The sequence below is a fragment of the Peromyscus leucopus genome, chromosome 2 (genome assembly GCF_004664715.2).
Source record: "Peromyscus leucopus breed LL Stock chromosome 2, UCI_PerLeu_2.1, whole genome shotgun sequence".
Taxonomy (NCBI): domain Eukaryota; kingdom Metazoa; phylum Chordata; class Mammalia; order Rodentia; family Cricetidae; genus Peromyscus; species Peromyscus leucopus.
In genome coordinates this window covers 59,816,614-59,841,015 of record NC_051064.1, presented here as the reverse complement: position 1 = coordinate 59,841,015, position 24,402 = coordinate 59,816,614, and the positions used below count along the sequence as shown (strand labels likewise).

At 41.3% G+C, this 24,402-nt stretch overlaps 1 pseudogene; it reads right to left on the bottom strand.

Moving 5' to 3' along the window:
* Positions 1 to 7,976: 7,976 nt before the first annotated feature.
* On the bottom strand, positions 7,977 to 8,070 carry LOC114702366 (annotated as a pseudogene).
* Positions 8,071 to 24,402: the final 16,332 nt, after the last annotated feature.

The following is a 24,402-nucleotide window of genomic DNA, read 5'->3' as shown; positions in this document are numbered from 1 at the left end:
CTCTCTCTTCCCCTGTGCCTCTAAATCCTGTGAGTGTTCCTAAGCATCTCTGTTTTAATTGTCAGTAGCAGTTACGTCTGTTCTAAGTGCCTTGACGACAGTAGCAAGAAATGTACGCCACTCCCTCTAAATCATCTAGATTCAGAATCTGGGCACCAACTCTACAACTGCTGATGACTTGGAAGCATCTCTGTGTTTTAGGGAGTTCATGTGTAAAGTTGAGATAGCGGTGCTTCCCATCACACAGGGACGGAAAGGAACCCAGGGAGTTACCAAGTGCCATTCCAAAGTGCTCAAGAACCCTTGTGGGCCCTGTGCTGCTTCCTCTTCAGAGATGCGTTCTGAGTCTCCATGGTCATACTTGCTCTTCCTTGTTTCTCCTGCTCCCAAGTGTCTAGTGTTGAGTTTGGGGCTTTTATCTTTAAGGTGCAGAAAGATTTCTTAAGTATTTGCCCAAAAGTGGGTAAGTGGGTTTTTCTTGCACACTTGTTACTTGGGTATTGCATGTTTCTTATTTAGATCCACAGCTGGAGACACTGTCTCCGTCCTGGATATTAGCAGTCAGATCGGCTGTGGGGTAATCCTTCTGTACACTGTGAAGATGTGTTGCTCTCTTTGTTAATAAAACGCTGATTGGCTGATGGCTAGGCAGTATTTTCGGGGAAGAGAGAATGCTGGGGGAAGAAGGGTAGAGTCAGGAGAGACACCAGAAGATGCGGAATGAGCAGGATGGGAAGTACATACATGAGGTAAACAAACCTCAGGGCAGCACATAGATTAATAGAAATGGGTTAATTTAAGTTATGAGAGCTAGCTAAAAATGATCCTAAGCTATCAGCCAAGCATATATAATTAATATTAAGTCTCTGATTTAATTTGGGGATGGCTAGTGAGACAGAAAAAATTCTGCCTATACAGATCTACAAGCCTGAAATAAAGGGTTCTCAATTTACTGTTTCTAGGTCTCTGACATACTAAACCAACCCAATGATTTAATACTGCACTCCCCTCAGTATATACAGCAATAAGTATCTTTCACTATCCTCCACTAACCATATTGTCTTGTATATTGGAAATGACACATCACCATCATGAAGATAACAGTGAACAATTACCATGTCTTGAGGATGGCTATGATCTGAATACTAGTTGTCTCCCTAGAATCCATTTTGGAGTCTGTATTAGAAAGACTTTTCAGTACTGTGACAAATACCTTAGAGAAACAGCTTAAAGGTATAAGATGGCACAGCCATATCTGATGGAATGGCAGGAGTCATAGAGCCAGCACAGCTGCTTGACAAAGACCCAGGATAGCTGAGCCACATGATGGCTGCCATGTCACCTTTGGTTTTCATCTCTACCTGTTATATACTTGGGGCACTTTTAATATTTGTACAATTTGGGGATATTGGATTGATGGAAAATTCCTCATGAATCATTTATGCCTTCTCCCAGGAATGCTGCTTCTAAGCTTATCCAGGAAAGTCTTGAACATACTATCTCCCCCCCTCCCACCCCACTTTGAGGGAGTTATCCTTATCTACTTGAAGGTCTTCCTTACACCTTGGAAGTTGTGACACATAAAGAAGCCAGAGGTCTCTTTATGAGGCTAGGAGACATTCTTGAAACATCTGTCCCTCTACTTACACAGGAACAAGATATTCAAAACAAAGTAAAATTAAAAAGGTCAACAAGATTCAGTGGGCTAGAGGAATTGTCCACAGTTCAGATTACAAGGCTCTTCCCAATGTACACTCAGACTATTACGTGGCATACAACTCTGCCATACATAGAGACATATCGATAAGCAAAGCATGGAGTGGAAAGATGATGAAAGTATGAGGTATTAGGACCTCCCTCTCTTAGAAGTTAGCTCATGTAGAGCCACTATAATGTCATATGACCAAGGAACAACAGAAGGCCAGGATTAGACATATAGACAAATTCTATAAGGATATAAATGTGAACATTTATTTTACTATGCCAGAATTTGAATAATAACTACAGCATCTTTAGCCTGAGGATTTTTCCTGGGCACTCTGACCACTAAGAGTTAATAATACATTGCTTGAGACATGGCAAAATGCCCAGGGTGGTTGAAGATTTTGTTTTGGTCTAGTGTCCTTGAAGCAAACAAAACAACCAGTCTGATCACAGGCTGTCATATGCCTCTAGATTCTCAAAAACTGGGTTATGGGATTAATGAGTAAGAATGGTAACTCTGTTTATTAATGATGTCAAAACTTGAGGAAAAATGATTAGAAATGATAACTCTGTTCTGTCATGGTTTATTAATGATGACTAGAAGATGAGCAAAAGGAAGTGAAACACATGTCCAAAACCAAAAATGATATGATCTATATTTTGGAACATCATGAATGTATCCCTGCTAACTAAATTCTGTATAAATAAGAAACACTCTGGCTGCTAGTCAGTCAGGCTGCAAGATTCTCCTAACCACCATGGCCTGGCTCACTTCCTTCTCCTGCCAACTCCTTAAACCCTCTGCAGGACCCATCCACTGGCGGGGATGGCTCCCAGCAGATTTATTTGGCTCATAGTTTCAGAAGTCTTAGCTCATGGTCATGCACGCCATTGTTTCTGGACTGTGTAGTGTGTCTTAGTCAGTGTTCCATTGCTATGAAGAGACACCATTGCTGTGGATATCACTCTATATAAATAAAACACTGATGGCCAGTGACCAGACAGGAAGTATAGGCGGGACAAGGAGAGAGGAGAATTGGGGAAACAGGAAGAAGGGGAGAGAGACACTGTAGCCACCGCCAGGACGAGCAGCATGTAAAGATGCCGGTAAGCCACAAGCAACATGGCAAGGTATAGATTTATAAAAATGGGTTAATTTAAGATAAAAGAACAGTTAGCAAGAAGCCTGCCATGGCCATACAGTTTATAAGTAATATAAGCGTCTGAGTGATTATTTTATACGTGGATTGTGGGACTGTGGGGCATGGTGGAACCTGGAGAGAAGCCCTCCAGCAACACACCATGACCATAGCACCTCTTTATAAAAGAAAGCATTTAATTGTATCTGGCTTACAGTTTCAGAGGTTTAATCCTTTATCATCATGGTGGGAAGCATGGCAGCATGCAGGCAGACATGGTGCTGAAGAGGTAGCTAAGAGTGCTACAGCCGGACCAGCAAGCCACAGGAAGAAAAAGAGACACTAGGTCTGGCTTCAGCATTTAAAATCCAAAGCCCATCTCCAGTGACACACTTCCTCCAACAAGGCCACCCCACCTAATTCCTTGTCAAGTAGTGCCACTCCCTAATGGCCAAGCATTCAAATTTATGAGCCCATGGGGGACATTCCTATTCAATCAACCACATTCCACTCCCAAGCACCCATATGCTTATAAGCATATCATAATGCAAAAATGCATTCAGTCCAACTTCAAAAGTCCCCATAGTCTACCACAGTCTCATCAATGTTTAAAAGTCCAAAGGGAGCCTAGTAAGGAAATATTGGGCCAAAGGAAGACTGAATACCAGCAGGGCAAACTCTAAATTCTGCATCCCCATGTCTGATGTCAATGGGCTCTTCAGAACTCCAATTCCTTTAAGCTTTGTTGACTGCAACACACTTCTTTCTCTTGGGCTGGTTCCACATCAGGTCTTCAGTTCTCCTCAGCAGGCATCCCATGACTCTGGCATCTCCAACATCTTGGGGTTTCCAAGACAATCCAGGCTTCACACTTCATAGCTTCACACAAAGGCCTCTCTGGCCCTGCATGAAGAGACATCTCTGTTACATGCCTGGCCTCCTCAGCTTTTTTTAGAGGAAGATTCCACAACCCCCTTCCCTTTTTTTTTATAAAGGTAGTTTTATTTTTTTTATTTATTTTACATACCGACCACAGTTTCTCCTCCCTCCTCTCTTCCTGCCCCCTCCCATCTACCCCCCTCCCCATCCACTCCCCCTCTGTCTCCATTCATGAAGGGGCAGGCCTCCCATGGGCTTGAACAAAACATGGCCCATCAAGTTGAAGGAGGACCAAGCTTCTCCCTCTGCATCAAGGCTGGGTGAGGTAATCCAGCATGGGGAACAGGTTCCCAAAAGCCAGCTAAGTGCCAGGAACAGGTCCTGATCTCACTGCTAGGAGCCTTGTAAATAGACCAAGCTACACAACTGTCACCCACATGTAGAGGGCCTAGGTTGGTCCCATGCAGGCTCCCTGACTGTTGGTTCAGAGTCCATGAGCTCCCAGGAGCTCAGGTCAGCTGTCTTTGGGCACAACCCCTTTCTTCTATCCCTGACTCTAATGTCAGAACCACATGGCCAAAGCTGTGAAATTCTTCTGCTTGCTAGGGCTGGAACATGGCCCTTTCATTTGAATATATTTTACCTGCTTTATGATTTTGATAGTTTCCTTCACTGCCTAAGCTTGGCTGTCCTAGAACTAATTCTATATACCAGCAGTTCTCAACTTGTGGATTGCAACCCCTTTGGGGATCAAATGACCCTTTCACAGGGGTCACATATCAGATATTTACACTACAAGCAGTAGAATTACAATTATGAAGTAGCAATGAAAATAATTTTATCATTGGAGGTCACCACAACATAAGAACTATATTAAAGGGTCACAGCATTAGGAAGATTGAGATCTGCTTCTATAGACCAGGCTGACCTCAAATTCAAAGATCTGTCTGCTTCTGTCTCTGAAGTGCTAGAGTTAGACCTGAAGGCATGACCATCAGAAGGGACAGTGAGAAGGATTATTTAATCTGCCTTCTGTTGATAAGCCTTTTCCACATCTTACTGGGTGCTGTAATACATTTTTAGAATTTTCTTTTGCTCTTCCACAGTCATTTTTCTGCAAAAGATCATGTCAGAGGGCTGCGGATCTGATACTATTTTTAAGCATTGCAATTTTCTGAAATTAGGCCCAATTACGAGGTCTGTGAGAGCCAGTGAAGTACAAGGTGATAAGGCTTTCCCATCCCCCATTTCCTCACACGTGAACCCATGCTTCACAGATTATGGAATCAAAACCATGGAAATCATGAAATTAAGGAAGACAAATTGGCTACAGGCATGCAGCCATGATTCCTAAACTTCTTCATGCATTCAGCTGAGGCTAATCAGGAGACCAAATTCCTCTAAATGAAAGAAACAATCACTATGGTGTGTCATCAAGGAGACACAGAGGACTCATGGTCACTCATTCATTTTGTATTTTCTGTTTAAAATCATGTTATTCACATGCGCTTTTGTGATTCTTTTTAGTTGAGCCACAGAATTTGGAGCGAAATAACTAGAACCTGAATCAGCTTTCCCTTTTATACATGAATATATGCACCCCTCAGATATTTTTCCTAGAGAAAATATTAATTGAATAAAGAGACTACTAAAAGAGCAGGCCATAATCTGAGTTGTAAATTTATAGCTTGGATTGTTAAAGGATAAGGTTCATTCATTAGTGAGCTAAACACAGTGAACCAAAAAGAACATAATTCATTTCTTCCTAGACACTTGATAAAATATTGGTTCTTAAGCATGTTCTGAGAAAGAACACTCTCTTTAACATTTTGATTCAATTTTTTTCATAACTGAAGCACATTATTTAATTCCCAGGGGTCATAAAAATCTGCCCTTTATGCTCTTGCTATTCACAATTCTGCACTTGCAACTATAAGTTACTAAAAATATTGAAGGAATTACAACAGCTGTTCAGACCTGGAACTCGATGCCCGGAAACTGCTGCAGGACTGGAAATTGCCCATCATTGCTGAGTCAGTCATTCGTGTGCATGTCTGCCAGGAAGCAGCCATAATTCGGTGCCAAATTTAGCAGGTGCTGTGTTCATGTTCCAAAACAGAGAGTCTCTCTAAAAATATCTATCTTCCTTATTCACCCAGGCACCACATTATTTTGGGAGAGAATGAATTTCTAGCAACAATAGGGTACGTGTGTATTTGTTTATCTTTGTGCCATTTCATGTTCAAAAGAAAAAAAAAAAGATTTGTTTATGCGTGGTGTGGAATGGAACATGTGACTCAGCGTCTGAGACTCTACACCATGGAAGCTGGAAGATGGAGGTTCAGCAAAGCAGCTCAGACTTTCTCAGGAGTCAGACTGCAAAATCCTCAGCATGAAAGGCACCTGGCTTACTTAGTTTTAAGTTTCAGGTATTTCTTGGGCATGTCTATTTATTTTCTTGACGCTCCTCCTCGCCTCAGTATTGGACAGTAGGAATTTGTCATGAGTTTATGTTGAAAACTGGGTTTTTAGCTGGAGGATAAATGCAATTAAGGAAGATTTAGTTTTTCAATTAGATTATAAAGTAATGGGTGTCCATAATGGTTTTTCATACATGTTTCACTTTGATTGATTCCCCAACACTGCTTCCTCTTCTCCCCTCTCCCTCCCCCCTCCCCCCGCTTTCCCCACTGTACCTAGTTACCCCCACCATTCCCCCACTTCCACATTATTCCATTATCTTCCCTCTACCCTCTCCCTTAGAAACCTCTTTTCTTTTCACATCTCATGAGTCCCTTCTAGTTTCCTAGTTTCACGTGGTTGCATAAATCTTAGAGTTACAGATAAGAGAAAACAACCTCACTTAAAATAATGTTTTCCAAAAAGCCAGTTCATGCACCAGAGATGGATCCTATTCCCACTGCCAGGGGGCCCCTTAAGCAGATCAAGCTACACAACTGTCTCCTGTATGCAGAGGGCCTAGTCCAGCCCCATGCAGGCTCCAAGCTGTTGATCTAAAATTCATGAATTCCCACTAGCTTTGTTTGGTTGTATCTGTAAGTTTCCCCATCATGATCTTGATGCCCCTTGCTCATAGAATCCCTCTTCTCTCTCTTTGACTGAACTCCTGGAGCTCGGCCTGGTGCTTGGCTGTGGATCTCTGCATCTGTTTCGATCAGTTACTGGATGAAGGCTCTAGCCCATTATCTGTAGTGAGACACCTTGCACAGCCTTGATGCAGGGGCAGGGACTTGGACCTGCCTCATCTGAATGTACCAGGCTTTGCTGACTCCCCAGGGGAGGCCTAACCTTTTCAGAGGAGGGTCTGGGGTGTAGGCTGTGGGGGGGAAGCTTAGCGGGGAGCAGGAGAAGGGATGAGAGGGGAATCTGTGGTTGATATGTAAAATGAATTTTAAAAATTCTTATTAAAAAATGTTTTCCAGTTTCATCCACTTGCCAACAAATTTCCTAACTTTATTTTTCTTCATGGCTGAATAAAATTCCCTTGTGTGTATGTATTACATTTCATTACCTATTCATCATTTGATGGACATCTAGGCTGGTTCCATTTCCTGGTTGTTGTGAAAAGAATATCAATAAGCATGGATAAGCAGGTATATCTGTGGTAGGCTGGAGAGTCCTTTGGACTATGCCCAGGGGTGATCATATCTGGCTTAGATGACACTTTTACTTGGAGCTTCTTGAACAGCCTCCATGTTAATTTCCATAGTAACTGCTGCACTAGGTTACATGCCCACACGTTACAGGTTCCTTCCATTCTATTTTGTGGAACAGTTTGGGAAGCGTTGGTATTAGGTCTTCTTGAACAGTTTGGTAGAACTCAGTAGTAAATCTGTCTGTTCCTAGACTGTCATTTGTGGGGACACTTTGAACCACCGCTTCAGCTTCCTTGTGTGTTGTAGGCAATCTTGATGGCAGTGATTTACTTTCAAGGCTCAGAGTCCACCACTCTATGCATTCCTAGAATGCAGGGCTGCCAACAACAGCCAGCTCCGATGTTATTCTGCCATCTCTGTGTGTTTCCTTACAACATGTTTTATTGATTAATGACAAACTTTGACTAATCATCAAACTATCCTGCATAAAGGGCTTTGGTAAAAAATTCACTCATTTCCTGATAATAAATAAATCCAGCTTTGTACAATTAGAAAAACCAAGACAGTGACAAATAACAAAATAAAAAGAAAATGGATCCTGGGTCCAAAATCCAACAATTAAACCAAAGAACAAAGTAAAAATATGGAACGCTTCATAAATTTGCATGTCATCCTTTGTTCAGGGCCATGTTAATCTTCTCTGTTAGTGTATGTGCTGCTGAAGTGAGCACCTCTGTATGTTATCTGGCAATTTTCCCTTATAGATTTTAGTATTGATTTTTTTCTGTGTATTTTTGACATCTCAGCTATGATACATTGGGAATAAATTCCTCTCTGGTCATATCTATCTGGAATGCTAGATGCTTCCCTTATTTTGATTTATTTTTCCAGATTTGGGAACGTCTTGGCTATAATTACAGTGAAAAAGTATGTATAATCCATTATCTTTTGTCTCAACTGTGTCTTACAGCCCATGAGTTCTTGGGTTTGGTCTCTTGAGTACACCCAGACTTCTTGGCACTTTTGCTGGTACTCACTGACTTTTCCTTATGTGTGTATCTGTGTGTGTGATTGTCTTGATTGTTGCCCCTGTCCCTGATATTCTTTCTTCTGCTCGGTCTTTGTTGATGATATCTGTTGCATTTTTTACTGGATCTTTTGTAACAGGTCTTTCTTTGGACTGCCAGCTCCCAATTAATGACATGTAGACTTATTATTAATTATGAAAGCTTGGGCTTAGCCTAGGCTTATCCCAACTAGCTCTTAAAACTTAGATTAACTCATTTATATTAATCTACATTCTGCCATGTGGCTCATTACCTCTCCTCCATACTGTACATCCAACTCCCTCTGCTTCTCACTGGAGAATCCCTTGTTCCAAGATTCTTCCCCTGAGTTCCTCTCTCTCTCTCCCCAGAAGTCCCGCCTATTCTCTCCTGCCTAGCTATTGGCCATTTAGCCCTTTCGTAGACAGATCAGAAGGTGCACTAGGCAGATGAGGTAAAACAGAGACATCTTCATACAGTGTGAACAAATATCCCACAATGGTCTTTCATTTCCAGAATTTCTACTTAGCTATTTTTTTTTTTTTTTTGGTGTTTCTATTTCCTTGCTGAATTTTTCCTCTGTACTTTTACATTTTTCCTGCAGAGTACTGAATCTTTCATTCACTTTGAACTTTCAGGTCTATGTCTTTATGATTTGGAAAGTTTCTCTTCCATGTTTTGGATTATTTGAATCCTCTAGCTGGTCTTTAACCCTTTCTTCAATTTTTATTTATTTATTTATTTATTTATTTAGTGTGTGTGTGTGTGTGTGTGTGTGTGTGTGTGTGTGTGTATGCACCATTGCATGCATACTTAAGCCAGAAGACAACTTGAGGGAGTCAATTCTCTCTTTCCACCATGTGAGTTAGAGGGTTTAAACCTACATCCTCAGGCTTGCCACAAGTGCCTTAACCGACTGAACCATCCTAGCCACTGGTCTTGAACCTTTAAAAACTAGTACTCTGAAGTCTTATGCTAGCACTTTGGTTATCATATCATCTTTTTTTCTGGTGCTATGAAGCTATCAGTTTGTGGAGCTGTCATAGTGGAGTGTTGCCTCTTGTGTTTTATCTTTCTTTGCTATGTTTCATACAAAAGTTGGGGTGTATGTGTCCTTGGTTTATAGATTCTCTCCTTTTCCCACAGTTTTTGTTTGTTTGCTTTGTTTTATGTGAGTCCTCCAAGTGAGTTTTCTTTGCTTGGGTTTAAGTTGACTATAATAAAAACTATGATGGACTGACAAATGTCTCAGTGTTAGCTGTGGGAAAGATACTGTACTTCTGACTTGTGTTTGTAGGTTTGAGGGCAGATGCACTAGGGTCCTGTGGGTCCACAGGATTCTGTCTGGGGTGACAGAGTTCTATTATTCAGTATCACTTATTGTTCAGTATCAGGCTCCCGAGAATGCAGTTTACAGCCAGCCCCGACTCAGCAGGCGGCCTTTTGAAATGACACCAGTTCATTGTGTAAATGCTTCAGTGGCCTTTTGAGTAGCCTGCTTCCACTTGTCTGCTCTCAGACCTCCAGTCTTGTTCTTCACTTGCTCACTGTCAATTGCACTACTGCTCTGAGCTTGGGTGGCCCTGCTGGCTCACCCCCAGGAGGCAGGAGTGTCCATATGGCTGTCACTTGACAGAAGTTTTGCAAACAAAACTTTCTTTGCCAGCACAGTCCCTTGGCTTCTGTCCTGCCATCCATGACCTTCTGAGCATCCCTCTATAGGATCTTCTCACTGCCATAGCTCAAGTCATTACCTCCACTACAGATGAACTACTCGTCATTTTATAAAAGTCTGTCTTATTCAAATCTCAACTCAAAAATCACCTCTGTCATGTCAACTTTTCCTGGAGAAATGAATAAACATCTACTAACTCCAGATAGGGCACTAATAACAGACCAAAGAAATCATTCCACATAAATTCAGCTTGCTGGAGCAATGATTTTTAGCTCAGTTAGGGCAAAAGCAGCAAAGACAGCTTGTAAGTGGCTATACCACCAAAGAAAATGTCTCTCACAGCATCAATTAACTGCCTATAAATTCTGAAGGAGGAGCAGGGCCTCATGAGCCCCTTCCTGCCTCCAGGGCGGAACATTAATGGGCCCAATTGAATGTAGGTGGTGTGTGAGTAAATGTAGCTGCTGAGAGTTCAAAAGGGCAACAGCCATGTTGTAGATGGGACTTTTCTTTCCCAACCACCAGTACCAAGGAACCAACACAGAGGCTTAATATTAATTATAAATGATCAGCCAATAGCTCAGGTTTGTTACTAACTAACTCTTACATTTTAAATTAACACGTATTTCTTATCTATGCTGTGCCACATGGCTTGGTACCTTTTCTCACAGCATGCCCATCTTGCTTCTCTCTGCTGGCAACTCCCCTGATCCCACCCTCCTTTCCAGTCCTTAGTTTGGTTGTCCCACCTATACTTCCTGCCTGGCTACTGGCCAATCAGCTTTTTATTAACAATGACAGCAACACATTTTCACAGTGTACAAAGATTGTCACACAGCACCATGTCTCACCCAGAGAATATCATTCTGTAGCAATCATAAGAAGACTCCTTACCCAGGAAACACTCATCTCTCCATATCTACCTTCTCCACTCAATATGTTTACACCAGGTCTGCTCTGGGTGGGGCTGGTATTGTTAGTTTCCTTTCTTGATGTTCATGTTCCTTGTCTTTCCTTAATTGTGAATGTTTTCATGACAGCACCTGTGGTGGTATTGTGTTTCCCAAAATATTGTGCACCCTAATAAACTTATCTGGGGTCAGAGACAGAGCAGCCACTAGATACAAAGGCTAGAAAATGGTGGCACTCACACCTTTAATCCTAGCATTCCAGAGGCAGAAATCCATCTGTTCAAGGATACAACCAAGCATGGTGACTCACGCCTCTAATCCCAGAAAGCAAGCCTTTAATCCCAGGGAGTGATAGCAGATAACAGAAAGGTATATAAGGACTGAAGACCAGGAACTAGAAGCATTTGGCTAGTTAAGCATTTGGCTGGTTAAGCATTCAGGCTTTGGAGCAGCAGTTCAGCTGAGAACCATTCTGGATGAGGACTCAGAGGCCTCCAGTCTGAGGAAACCAGACCAGCTGAGGATCCAGTGAGGTGAGGTAGCTGTGGCTTGTTCTGTCTGTCTGACCTTCCAGTGTTCACCCCAATAACTGGCCTCAGGTTTGATCTTATTAATAAGACCATTCAAGATTCATGCTACAAGCACCTGTTCTATTTTTTGGATATACTTCTTTCTACACCCCTTGTTATGGAAATCTGCTCTTTAGAAAACCAAGCAACACTCAGAGAGTCAGGTAACCCCAGTTTTCTTGTTTGGTTTTGGTTCTGATTTTTTTGAGACAGGGTCTCACTATATAGCTCTGGCTGTCCTGGGATGCCCTATGTAGACTGGGCTGGCTTCAGACTCACAGTTTTATCTGTGTCTCACTAGCAGACATGGGGGTCAGCCAGACTCAGGAGAGTCTGATCCTAGCCTGAAGTTTCTTACAGTGTTTATAGTTTGAGCAACAGTGTTGAACTTTCCATCCATGTGACCACCCAAGTGTCTCTGTGTCCCATGAACACCAAAGGGAGGTTTCTATTTCAGGTTAAACATATTTATAGACAGAGATACTGCCAGTGGCCATTAGGACATTCTTCCTTTAGTAAACAGAGTCTCGTTGTTTAATCAGATGGCTCTATCAACCATTCCTCAAGATAGCTCTGCAAGCATTTGCCTTCTCAAGATAGGAGAAAGGGGTTCAACAGGAACATGTAGGAGTACAAGAAGCATAACTCAGTATAAAAACCATACCCCATCTGTCTCTATTTACTCCTGTAGCTCTCAAGTAGAAACTATTGGACTATCATGGCACAAGGCAGTAGCTAGACTGCATTAGGTGCATATAAAACCAGTAAATGTTTAGCACATGCTCTTTGCCCCTCCTTCCCCCTCACAGCATCAGTTCCCTATATTCTCTACAGTAAGAACACAACAGATATGGCAAAGTTCAGAGATATGTTTCACAGCATATCTGGCAATGCTCAAGGCAGGTTTTTGTTCTCCCCACTTCTTTTTTTAATGTATTTATTTTTTATTTATCTATTTATTTTACAACCCAGCTGCAGCTCCTTCCCCAATCCTCCCCCGTCCCAGTCCCTCTTTCCCAACCCCTCTCCCACCTCCCAACTCCCTCCTCTTCCATCTCCATCCAGGAAAGGGCAGGTCTCCCATGAGTATTAATAAAACATGGCATATCAAGTTGCAGTAAGGCTAAGCACCTCCCATGTATTAAGGCTGGGCAAGGTGGCCCAGTATGAGATGTAGGATCCCAAAAGCCAATAAAAGAGTTGTAGACAGCCCCTGTTCCCAGTGTTAGGAGTCCTGTAAGAGGACCAACCTACGCAACTATAACATATATACAGAATGCCTAGGTTAGGCTCATGCAGGATCCCTGATGGTTGGTTCAGTCTCTACCAGCCCAGGTTAGTTGATTGTGTGAGCCTTCCCAGGTTGCCCTTGACCCATCTGGCTCCTACACTCCTTTCCCCTTCTCCTTCACAGGATTCCCAAACTCTGCCTAATGTTTGGCTGTGTTCTTCCCATTTCTTTAGGAAATCTAAAATACAGCCCTCTGAGTCTCTATCTTTTCCATCGTACATTTTACAAACACAAATTTTACTTAAGGCCACAAACCATACTTTGATGAAACATTCCAAATGCTGATCTCCTTCCTATATGTCCTTCTGTGAAAGCATAGCAAATAATTTTGTCAGAGAACCATGCCTGCATATTCTATGTCTCAGGTTTTATTCAGTCTGCTTTTCCAGTGTGACAGTAGACTCTCCAAGGGAAAGATGCTGCTTGGCAAAAAACTGCCCTTGGTAAGTCTTCTTTGTATTTTAACATTGTACAGAGAAGAGAATCAAACACTGCCCTGCTTCAAGTTCTCAAATGATAATACTAAAAGGGCTCAGAAAGAGCTAAATAAATCGGAGTAGCAATCCAATATTCCTCCAGTGTGATGGAAAGCCACTGGAGAGCTTTCAGCGGGGCCAGGGCTTGCTTAAGAGCCACTCAAGCTGTAAGTAAGGAGTGCACAGTAGGAGTAAGGAAGGATCATGGGGAGGAGCTCTGAAGTAATCCACACAAGGATGACTCAGACCATATCAGTCTTTGCCAAGAGAGTGTTGAGAAATACCCAACCTAAAGACAAGAGGTGGTGCTTAGTCTTACCATAATTTGACACACCATGCTTTGTTGATGCCCATGGGAGGCCTGCCCCTTTCTTAACAGAAGCAGAGGAGTGGATTAGGGGGTAAGGGAGGAGGGAATGGAAGGAAACAAGGGACGGGAAACTGCAATAGGGATGTAAAAATAAACTAATAAATTTAAATTTTTAAAAAACTACAAACATGGATAATTACAAAAAGGTAGTTAAATGTACCTTCTTTATGAGTCAGCCTTAGAGAAAGATCTTAAGAGTAGAGCTGAACACAGAAACCTCAGCATTTCTGTACTACTTGTGTTTGAGAAACCTGGACAATACCCATTGAAGCTAAACGAGCAGGTAAGCTTGTCTTCCCATGCTCCGAAGTTTGTCTTATGTCCCTGTAACGACTAGAACTCAAGGGAGCTCCCCACATATTGGGTAAGTGGCTGGCCATATGTCAAGGTTTCTCCCTGAACAATACCAAGCTGACAAGGGGATTGAGAATCTATCAGGGATTCTCAACTCACACTCATTACCTGTCACTCTGAAACTATAGGAGTCAACTATCTTTAAGGAAACATTCCTCTGTGTCCATGAAGCATCCTTCCATTGTCTATGTTAACTACCAAAACTTTTCTGTATCCAAAAAGCTAATCACTTAACAGCCTTCTATTGTGTATGTTAACAATCCAAAATTTGATTTAATGTACACAGAGAAACTATTTTACAAAAGTAAGAGGATGGGAAATCATATTTACTGATTCTCAATTATTTTGACTGATTCTCAATCAAACTGATTCTCTGCAATTATTTTGTATTTTATACTTGTGGAATAATCTTTTTTGACACTGTGAAGATATTTCACTCTGATTAGTTTAATAAGAAGCTGAATGTCCAATAGCTAGGCAGGATTTCCAGGCACTGGGGACAGTGGGAAGAAGAATGGTGGAGTCATCAGCCAGACAGAGAGGAATCAGGATGGGGAATACAGAGTAAAGGTAACTGAGCCACATAAAAGAATGTGAGATTAAAAAATATGGGTTAATTTAAGTTATAAGAACAAGATAGGAACAAGCCTAAGCTAAAGCCGAGCTTTCATAATTAACAGAAGTTTCATTATTGGGGAGCTGACAGTCCCAATGAAAAAGCCAAATATATACTTATTGTTTTATTTAGTTATTCCATTGAATCCACAAGGTAGCTGAGTCTACCTCATTTCCTAGAAAGCAAACTAAATCCCAAAAAAGATATGGGTCTAGTGCCAATGAGCGGCAGGACCAAGATTTGATTATAAAGCTTATATTTTATGGAAGCCAACTAAATAACCCAGCTTTGATTTCTCCCAAAGAACAGGGGACAGTTGAGGCTTTAAAAAGTGAGCAATGGTACCTTAAAGTAAAATAGCTTTTTACAAAATATTTTAAATATGTATACATATAAGTGGGGATCAGGAGCTTGCTATGTAACCCAAGTTGGCCATGAACTCATGGTCCTCCTATACTGGGATTATAGGTATGTATCACACCTCACTAGTTCTCCAAATCTTTACCAGGTTCTACTACCACCAAACCATACACAGTGGGTTTGCCTAAGGTATCAGTCAATTCCTTACACATTGATTCAAAAATACTTTAAAATAAAGTAAAAACAACATACATGAAAGAGATGGAGGAAATAAGAAGATCATGGGCAGAGGAGGGAGAAGAGGAGGAAAGTTCAGTGTAAAATGTTTAAAAATTTTTAAATATGGCAGGAAATGTTCATTCTCACATCATGAGAAAACAAGGTGATGGGAATTTCCAAGCATCAGCTCTCTAGACTGTATTATTATAAGTCTGTGTACTCTGATCTCCCTGACCAGAATATTTCTTCTTCTCTTTTAATACATTAATAAACATTCTACAGATCTTAGTCCTGATCTCCTCTGAAGCTGTTCCTGCAAACCTCCCCTTGCTGTCTAGGTTAACATCACTATGCAGAATCACTTGCCGATCCTATCGGGCAAGAATAAGACCACTGCCACAATTTTTTGAGCTAAATTTGAATCAAGCTTTATTAAATACTGGCCAAGACGATAGACACTGGCCAGATCCATATCCCAGATTCCCAGAGAATGACTGCAAATTACATTAGTCTGGTGTTTATAAAAGCAAAACCCACAAGGCTTGTATACTTGCTGCCTTCATCCAATGGGGTGCAAGCACACATCCTGACATGCTTCCTGCCTATGTACCTCCTGCCTCCATGTGACCAAGCACATCCTGTGCAGTTAGGGCAACCAATCTTGTTTAGAGAAATGAAAACACATAGCTTGTTATCTTACTTGAACAGCAACCCCAACATTCCAGGAAGTTACCTGTCCTTGGGCGAGTGAGGTTTACAGATTTATCTGTCCTTCAGCAAGTGGGGCTTGCAGGTAAGAGGCATTTTTGTTTTATAGATCTCTCAATTTAAACTTAAAATGTAACTTTAGCCCTCACATACTGCTCCCTCCACGTTTAAACATCTTCCTCCACTTTCCACTGACCTTTATTTGACCCTCCAAGGCATCTACTGTGAACATCTGAGTGTATATTTCTCTCCACTACTGAATCATAAGCTCCAAGACAGGCCCATGTCTTATTAATCCTTAAACCATGGGCATACATGTCTTGGCACAATATGCAGAGTAACCCTGGAGCAAGAAGAAAACCATTAACTCTATATTGGATGGACAGGTGGTGAAATACACAGAGAATGATCTGGAGCCACATTTCCTGGGTTCAAGAGTTGGCTCTGCCTTTACTGGTTGTGACTTTGGACTTCTCCATTTTTTTCTTCCCACCTGTAAAATGAGATGTTAATGGTTCCTACCTCTTAGTATAAGATTGTGAGAATTTAATGAGGCAGCATTTCTAAAAACCAAGAATTTAAAAATTGAAGTACTTAGAAGTGGCACTCAAGTGTTCATTTTAAGATACGTATTGACAAGATAAATATTATTTAACCACATATCCAGGTCATGACTATGTACCCCCTAGTCAGCTCCATCTCCTCCAGTTGTTTTCACCAGGTGTTTGTGTGGTTAGTGCAAATGGACCATTGATGCTGTTTCTACTGCAAGCAGGGATTTGGTGGCTGGAATTTACTTTCTAGGTCACTCAGTGGAAGCTCCTCATTGAATGGATGAGGAGACAAAGGTGAGGTAGCTTTCTGAGGGCACTGGGCTTATGAATAGTGGTTTTTCTGTTGTCAGCCTTATGCTCTTTCCACATTGGCAGGTAACACCAGAAAAACTGAGTGTTCTTAGACTTATTTGGGAGGGAAAAAAAGGTGAGACAAAGTAACTTAGCAGCTGCTCTTATGCAAAACAGATCTCATGATTTCCTGAACAAAGTCTAATTCCACTCCTCCTAGTGAACTACTGTGCCCTTCTTGGATAAAATTACCATGAGCTCCAGAAAATGCTTCTAATTGCTTAATGAGTGACAGGAAGAATTACAGAAAGTTAAACTGCCTTCGTGTCATCTGGGGAGAATTTCTCCAATTTTATTCTTTCTGTGGGAGAGTAGAGATGATTGTTAGTTGCTGCAATAAGATCAGGGGTATTGCTGAGTAGAATGCAAGATGTGCTTGCTTTCTTCTTAGATTCCAAATGACATTGTAAGAGATGCCTTACTTCTGAGGAGGACGCTGAAGGCCATACTTCCTTCCTCTGAGACCAAGGTCACCATCCTCTGTGCTCAGGGGCACTTCAGTAGGACATTTTGGCACTGCAGTGGAACAATATGCACCTTAGATTATTTAACGAGAGCATATAGGAAATGCCAGAAAATATTCTACTACTTAAGCCTGCCTAGGGACTGGTTAGTGCCCACAAAATAATTAGGTCATTATACTTTAAACATAAAATATGAATCAGTGAGATGGCTTAGCAGGTAAAGGCACTTGCTGCCAAGCCTGACAACCTGAATTCAATCTCTAGAAGGAGAGGTAACTCTGAAAATTGTCTTCTGACCTCCACATGTGTGTCATGGCACATGCATGTGCATACACACAGACACACACTCATTACTTAATCAGTTAAACTATATAGAGCTGTTGGTTCAATTCAGTTCCATGAATGCTTCATGCTCCTGAAGAATTGAGGGTGGCAGACAGACAGTGGGACCAACTGTGATCAGTTACATCCATCCCATTTTTGAAAAATATTTTATTAAGTTTTTAAAAGTGTGTGTGTGTGTGTGTGTGTGTGTGTGTGTGTGTGTGTGTGTGTATTTGTCACATGTGACAGCCAGAAAAGATTTGCATTAATCTCTCTTTCCATCCTGTGGGTCCCAGGTATGGAAGTCAGATCATCAGGCTTGGTGGCAAAGACCTTTCCCTGATCTCCTCCACTACATCCCTTTGCTCCCTTACAGCCTTGCTAGAGCTTCTGGGTTCTGTCTTTAAGCATCCTTCCAGTGCTTGGGAGCTTGAGACCTAAGACAAGATGGTAAGTTAGCATGCTCTCTCAGACTTCTTGGTAATCTCCAAATCCTTTCTGGACCTTTAACTGCTCAGCTCCACCTCATGAGGAGCCTTCAGCTGACATATACCTTGTGCTAACCAGATAGCTACAGAGGACCAGTGACTCTGGGTCCCTATCCTTTGGGCCTCACTGTTTCTACATCATATAGGCCACTCTCTCCTCTGAGTTCATATCCAAAAGCCGAGGACAAACACTAGACCCTGTCTCGTTATATCCAACTAGTACATGAATACTGTTTATGTGCATGTACACACACACACACACACACACACACACACACACAACATGTAAAAAAATAAAATTAAAGCAATGCTAAATTATGAAATAAGTATTATAAAAACAAACTGCAGTTCTAACGGAAACTCTAAATGCCCTGTTAAAAATGAAGACCTACTTAGGTAGTCCCTATCTAAGAAAATATGGTGACCAGGGGGAGGTGGAGCACACATGACAGGAAAGGAGAAAGAAGTAAGAGGACCTCCTCCTTTTCTTTAGATCGATTCCTTTACAAAACTTGAAAGTATCCAGTTTTTCTCTTTTAAATGTGTATAAATCTCTTCAAAAACTGGACAGGTCTTCTGTCAGTTTTACAACCTGGTAGCTTCCTCAGAGACTGGGAGTCATGACTCTGAGACGCAAATATAGAGGAGCTTTAGCTCAGATCTCCCAGTCCCTGGAGGAGGGGAGAGGGGAGCCTGGCTGTGTGAGACCATTGCTCCAAGCTCTGAAACTCCTGTTGACATAAAGATACAGAAGTCTGTTTTTCCTTCTGCTAACCAGTTAGCTAACAATGGCCAAACCATCACCAAATGCAGTTAGACTTAACTACACAAGGCAAACCTCTTATATGAGGAAAATCAGTTTATTACTGTTTTTTTTTGTCGTGTTTTGCATTAATGACATGACTTTTTCTTTTCTCTATCTTCCTTTCTTCAGGTAACTGGTGAGATTCACAGCTTGCCTGTTTAGGGAATTTTTTTCTTTGAAACTTTAGCAAAATTTTCTTTGAGCTTCTCTTTGAATCCATTCTTAAGTTCTTTTATTCACAAAACTGAGAACCTCAAAGGAGACCCCAGTTTCCCCCAGTCATATTGAGGACTCTAAGAAATTCCCTCAAATTTCTGAGAACACCTATGTGACGCCCTGGTTTCTGCCATAAGCTCCATAAAAAGCCTCTGGTCCAACAGCTTGGGTGTGTCCTACTTTTTTTTTTTTTTTTTTGAGACAGGGTTTCTCTGTGTAGCTTTGCACCTTTCCTGGAACTCACTTTGGAGACCAGGCTGGCCTCGAACTCACAGAGATCTACCTGCCTCTGCCTCCCAAGTGCTGGGATTAGACGTGCGCCACCACTACCCGGAGTGTCCTACTTCTTGAACCTGTTCCTAATGCTCAGGAGCCCTGCTTGTTTGCTTGCTTGCTTTCTACAAGCACCCTCTAAAATCTTTTAATGCACCTCCTTCTAAATTAAGCCTCCAGTTGTCTATGAATTTTGTTCTCCCAGGACTCAAGACAAATGACCCAGGCATCACTAGCCTGCGTTGCTTTAGTGGCTGTTTGTCTGGAACCCTAGAACCCCAGTTTATGTTCACCTGAAGTGAGAAAGCCTCCATCACCCTCAAAATCCTCACTTTTACCATAGCACATATAGTAATGAAACCAGCTCCTTTGAATTTTTGTGGAGATGACTTCTTGGGTTAGGAAAGGATTTACTTTATACTTGCCCAGCAATAAAAAAGAAACTGTGTGTGTTTCTCTTCAATTGTTAATGGTTATATTATTTTCAATGACCCAACACACACACAAAAAAAAAAAAAACTTTGCTTCCATTCTATAGGTGCCCCAAGCACATGCCTGTTCAAGAACCCTAATTGTTCCCTAACGTCTTGTAAGAAAACCTACCTAGCCACTCAGAAAGATCTGAGATAAGGCAGTCACAACTGACCAAGTTGTGGGTATGAACCCATGATGGATACACCTCCAACTCACACATGCAGCTGATGAACCAGCCTGTCTTCATCTTAGGCTTGAAAACTATCTTACAGTAAAGACAAACCAAGCTCATTCCTGTTTATGATTAAATGTCTGTTTCTCAAGGATTGGGCTATGCTCCACCTGTAACCTTAACTACAAATGATTCTGAAATGCCTGTTCCAGGAAATAACAACCATGTCTTTGTTTCAAAAGCTTGTTATGATCAACTTATTATGCTTATGTTCTGCTTTTGTAACTCTGCCTATTTGCCTGTAAAATTCCCCATTTGGAAATCCCTTACACCTAAGCTATAAAACCCATATCATCCCCATGTCTAATACTGACCTCTTGAACCCCACCATAGGGGAAGGCAGTCTGTATACAGGAACAAAAGAGCCTGCTTTAATTAATTGCTTGCTTCAATTAATTTGGCCATGATGATTCAGGTCAGTGGTCTTTCTCCTCCAATCATTGAGATTAATACAAACTAGATCTGAAAGAAAACAGAAAACAGTACAGGATCTCTTGGGGAAGTAACTCCTGATTTGCCATATTCCTTTTGACAAACAATGTGTGGCCGGGAAAGAGCCATTTCCATAAACGTTTCATTCTCCCTCCTCCAGGCACAGCATCACTGAAACATGAATTATGACCTGCTTGGCTATGGAGCATCCTTCTCTGAGTGCATCCTTTCTCATTTGCCTTTACAGGAGTGCCCCGCAATGAAGAGGTATGTGAACAGAATTCACTGCCAAAAAATCACCAGTGGCTTCTGCATCAGCTGATGTATCCAGCCTGAGAGTTTAACTAGCTATTGACTTTCTCTTTCCTCAAAGCCACAATGAGCAGGGTTTTCTTTTCTTTTTAATTTTTTTTTATTAAGAAAACTTTTTCATTCATTTTACACACCAATCAAAGATCCCCTCTTCTCTCCTCTCACCTCTCCAACCTCCCCTCCCCAACCCACCCTCCATTCCTCCTCACAAGAAGGCAAGGACTCCCATCGGGAGGCACATCCAGTAGAGGCAAGTCCAAGCCCTTCCCCCTGCCTCAAGGCTGGACGAGGTTTCCCATCATAGGTAGTGGGCTCCAAAAAGCCCACTCATGTACCAGGGATGGATTTTGATTCTACTGCCAGGGAAAATCAAGCTACACAATTGTCTTGCCATGCAGAGGGCCTAGTCCAGTTCCATACAGGCTCCACAGGCACTGACCCAACTTTTATGAGTTCCCACTAGTTTGGTTTGGTCATTCCTGCATTTCCCCCCTCATGATCCTGATGTACTTGTTTATAGAATCCCTCCTCTCTCTCTTTGACAGGACTCCTGGAGCTCTGCCTGATGTTTGGCTGTGGATCTCTGCATCTGCTTCCCTCAGTCATTGGAGAAAAGTTCTGTGACAACAGTTAGGGTATTCACAGGTCTAATCACTGAGGTAAGCCAGTCCAGTTCAGGCACCCTCTCCACTATTTCTAGTAGTCCAAGCTGGGGTCATCCTTAGGCATTCCTGGCAACTTCCTTAGCACTGGGTTTCTCTCTATCCCCATGATGTGGCCTTCTATCATGGTATCTCTTTCATTGCTTTCCCACTCCATTCCTGTTCCAGCTCCACCATCCCATTCCCTTATGTTCTCATCCCCTATTCTGTACCTCCATTGCCCACCTCTCATCCCCAGTTCATTCATGGAGATTTCATTTATTTCCCCTTCCCAGGGTGATCCATGCATCCCTCTTTGTGTCTTCCTTGTTAGCTAGCTTCTCTGGAGTTGTGGGTTGTTGTCTGGTTATTCTTTGCTTTACTTCTAGTATACATTTATGAGTGGGTACATACCATGTTTGTCTTTCTGAGTCTGGGTTACCTCACTCAGGACGATATTTTCTAGTTCCATCCATTTGCCTTCAAATTTCATGATGTCATTGTTTTTTCTCTGCTGAGTAGTACTCCATTGTGTACCACATTTTCTTAATCCATTCTTCAGTTGAGGGGCATCTAGGTTGTTTCCAGGTTCTGGCTATTACAAATAATGCTGCTGTGAACATAGCTGAGCATGTGTTCCTATGGTAAGATTGAGCATTCTTTGGGTATAGGCCCAAGAGTGGTATAGCTGGGTCTTGAGGAAGATTGATTCCCAATTTTCTGAGAAACCACCACACTTATTTCCAAAGTGGCTGTACATGTTTGCACTCCCACCAACAGTGGAGGAATGTTCCCCTTTCTCCACATCCTCTCCAACATAAGCTGTCTTCAATGTTTTTGATCTTAGCCATTCTGACAGGTGTAAGATGGTATCTCAGAGTCATTTTGATTTGCATCTCCCTGATGACTAAGGATGTTGAGCAATTCCTTAAATGCCTTTCAGCCATTTGAGATTCTTCCTTTGAGAATTACCTGTTTAGCTCTATAGCCCATTTTTTAATTGGATTTTTCAGTATTCTGATGTCTAGTTTCTTGAGTTATATACTTTGGAGATCAGCTCTCTGTCAGATGTGGGGTTGGTGAAAATCTTTCCTCATTCTGTAGACTGTCGTTTTGTCTTATTTACTGTATCCTTTTGCCTTACAGAAGCTTTTTAGTTTCAGGAGGTCCCATTTATTAATTGTTGCTCTCAGTGTCTGTGCTACTAGTGTTATATTTAGGAAGTGGTCTCCTGTGCCAGTGCATTCAAGACTATTTCCTACTTTCTCTTCTATCAGGTTCACAGTAACTGGTTTTATATTGAGGTCTTTGATCCACTTAGACTTGAGTTTTGTGCATGGCAATAGATATGGATCTATTTGCAGTATTTTACATGTTGACGTCCAGTTATGCCAGCACCATTTGTTGAAGATGCTTTCTTTTTTCCATTGTACAATTTTTGGCTTCTTTGTCTAAATAGGTGTATGGTTTAATGTCAGGGTCCTCAATTTGATTCCATTGGTCCACATGTCGATTTTTATGCCAGTACCAAGCTGGTTTTAGTACTATAACTCTATAGTAGAGTTTGAGGTCAGGGATGGTGATGCCTCCAGAGGTGGCTTTGTTGTACAGGATTCTTTTAGCCATCCTGGGTTTTCTGTTTTTCCAAATGAAGTTGAGTATTGTTCTTTCCAGGTCTGTGAAGAATTATTACGGGATTTTGATGGGGATTACATTGAATCTGTAGATTGCTTTTGTAAGACTTCCATTTTTACTATGTTAACCCTACCTATCCATAAGCATGGCAGATCTTTCCATTTTCTGATATCTTCTTCAATTTCTTTCTACAGAGACTTAAAGTTCTTATCATACAAGTGTTTCACTTGCTTACTTAAAGTTACCCCAAGGTATTTTATATTATTTGTGGCTATTATAAAGGGTGATGTTTCTCTGATTTCTTTCTCAGCCCATTTAACATTTGTATACAGGAAGGCTACTGATTTTTTTTTAGTTAATCTTGTATCTTGCCACATTACTGAAGGTGTTTATCAGCTGTAGGAATTGCCTGGTAGAATTTTTGTGGTCATTTATGTATACTATCATATCACCTGCAAATAGTAAAAGTTTGACTTCTTCCTTTCCAATTTGTATCCCCCTTGATCTCCTTTTGTTGTCTTAGTACTCTAGCTATAACTTCAAGTACTATATTGAATAAATATGGAAAGAGCAGACAGCCTTGTCTTGTTCCTGATTTTAGTGGAATCACTTTGAGTTTCTCTCCATTTATTTTGATGTTGGCTGTTGGCTTGCTATAAATTGCCTTTATTATGTTTAGGTACATTCCTTGTATTCCTGATCTTTCCAAGACCTTTATCATGAAGGGGTGTTGGAATTTGTCAAAGGTCTTTTCAGCATCTAATGAAATGATCATGTATTTTTTTTTCTTTCAGTTTGTTTATACGATGTATTATATTGACAGATTTTCATATGTTGAACCATCCTTGCATCCCTGGGATGAAGCCTAATTGATGATGGTGGATAATTTTTTTGATGTGTTCTTGGATTCAGTTTGCCAATATTTTATTGAGTATTTTTGCATCAATGTTCATGAGGGAGATTGGTATGTAATTCTCTTTCTTTGTTGCATCTTTGTGTGGCTTGGGAATCAGAATAACTGTGGCCTCATAAAAGAGTTTGGTAATATTCCTTCTGTTTCTATTGTATGGAACAATTTGAAGAATATTGGTATTGACTCTTCTTTGAAAATCCGGTAGAATTTTGCGTTGGAACCATCTGGTCCTGGGCTTTTTTGGTTGGGAGGCTTTTAATGACTGTTTCTATTTTCTTAGGTGTTGTTGGCCTATTTAAATAGTTTATCTGGTCTTGATTTAACTTAGGTATGTGGTACCTATCGAGAAAATTG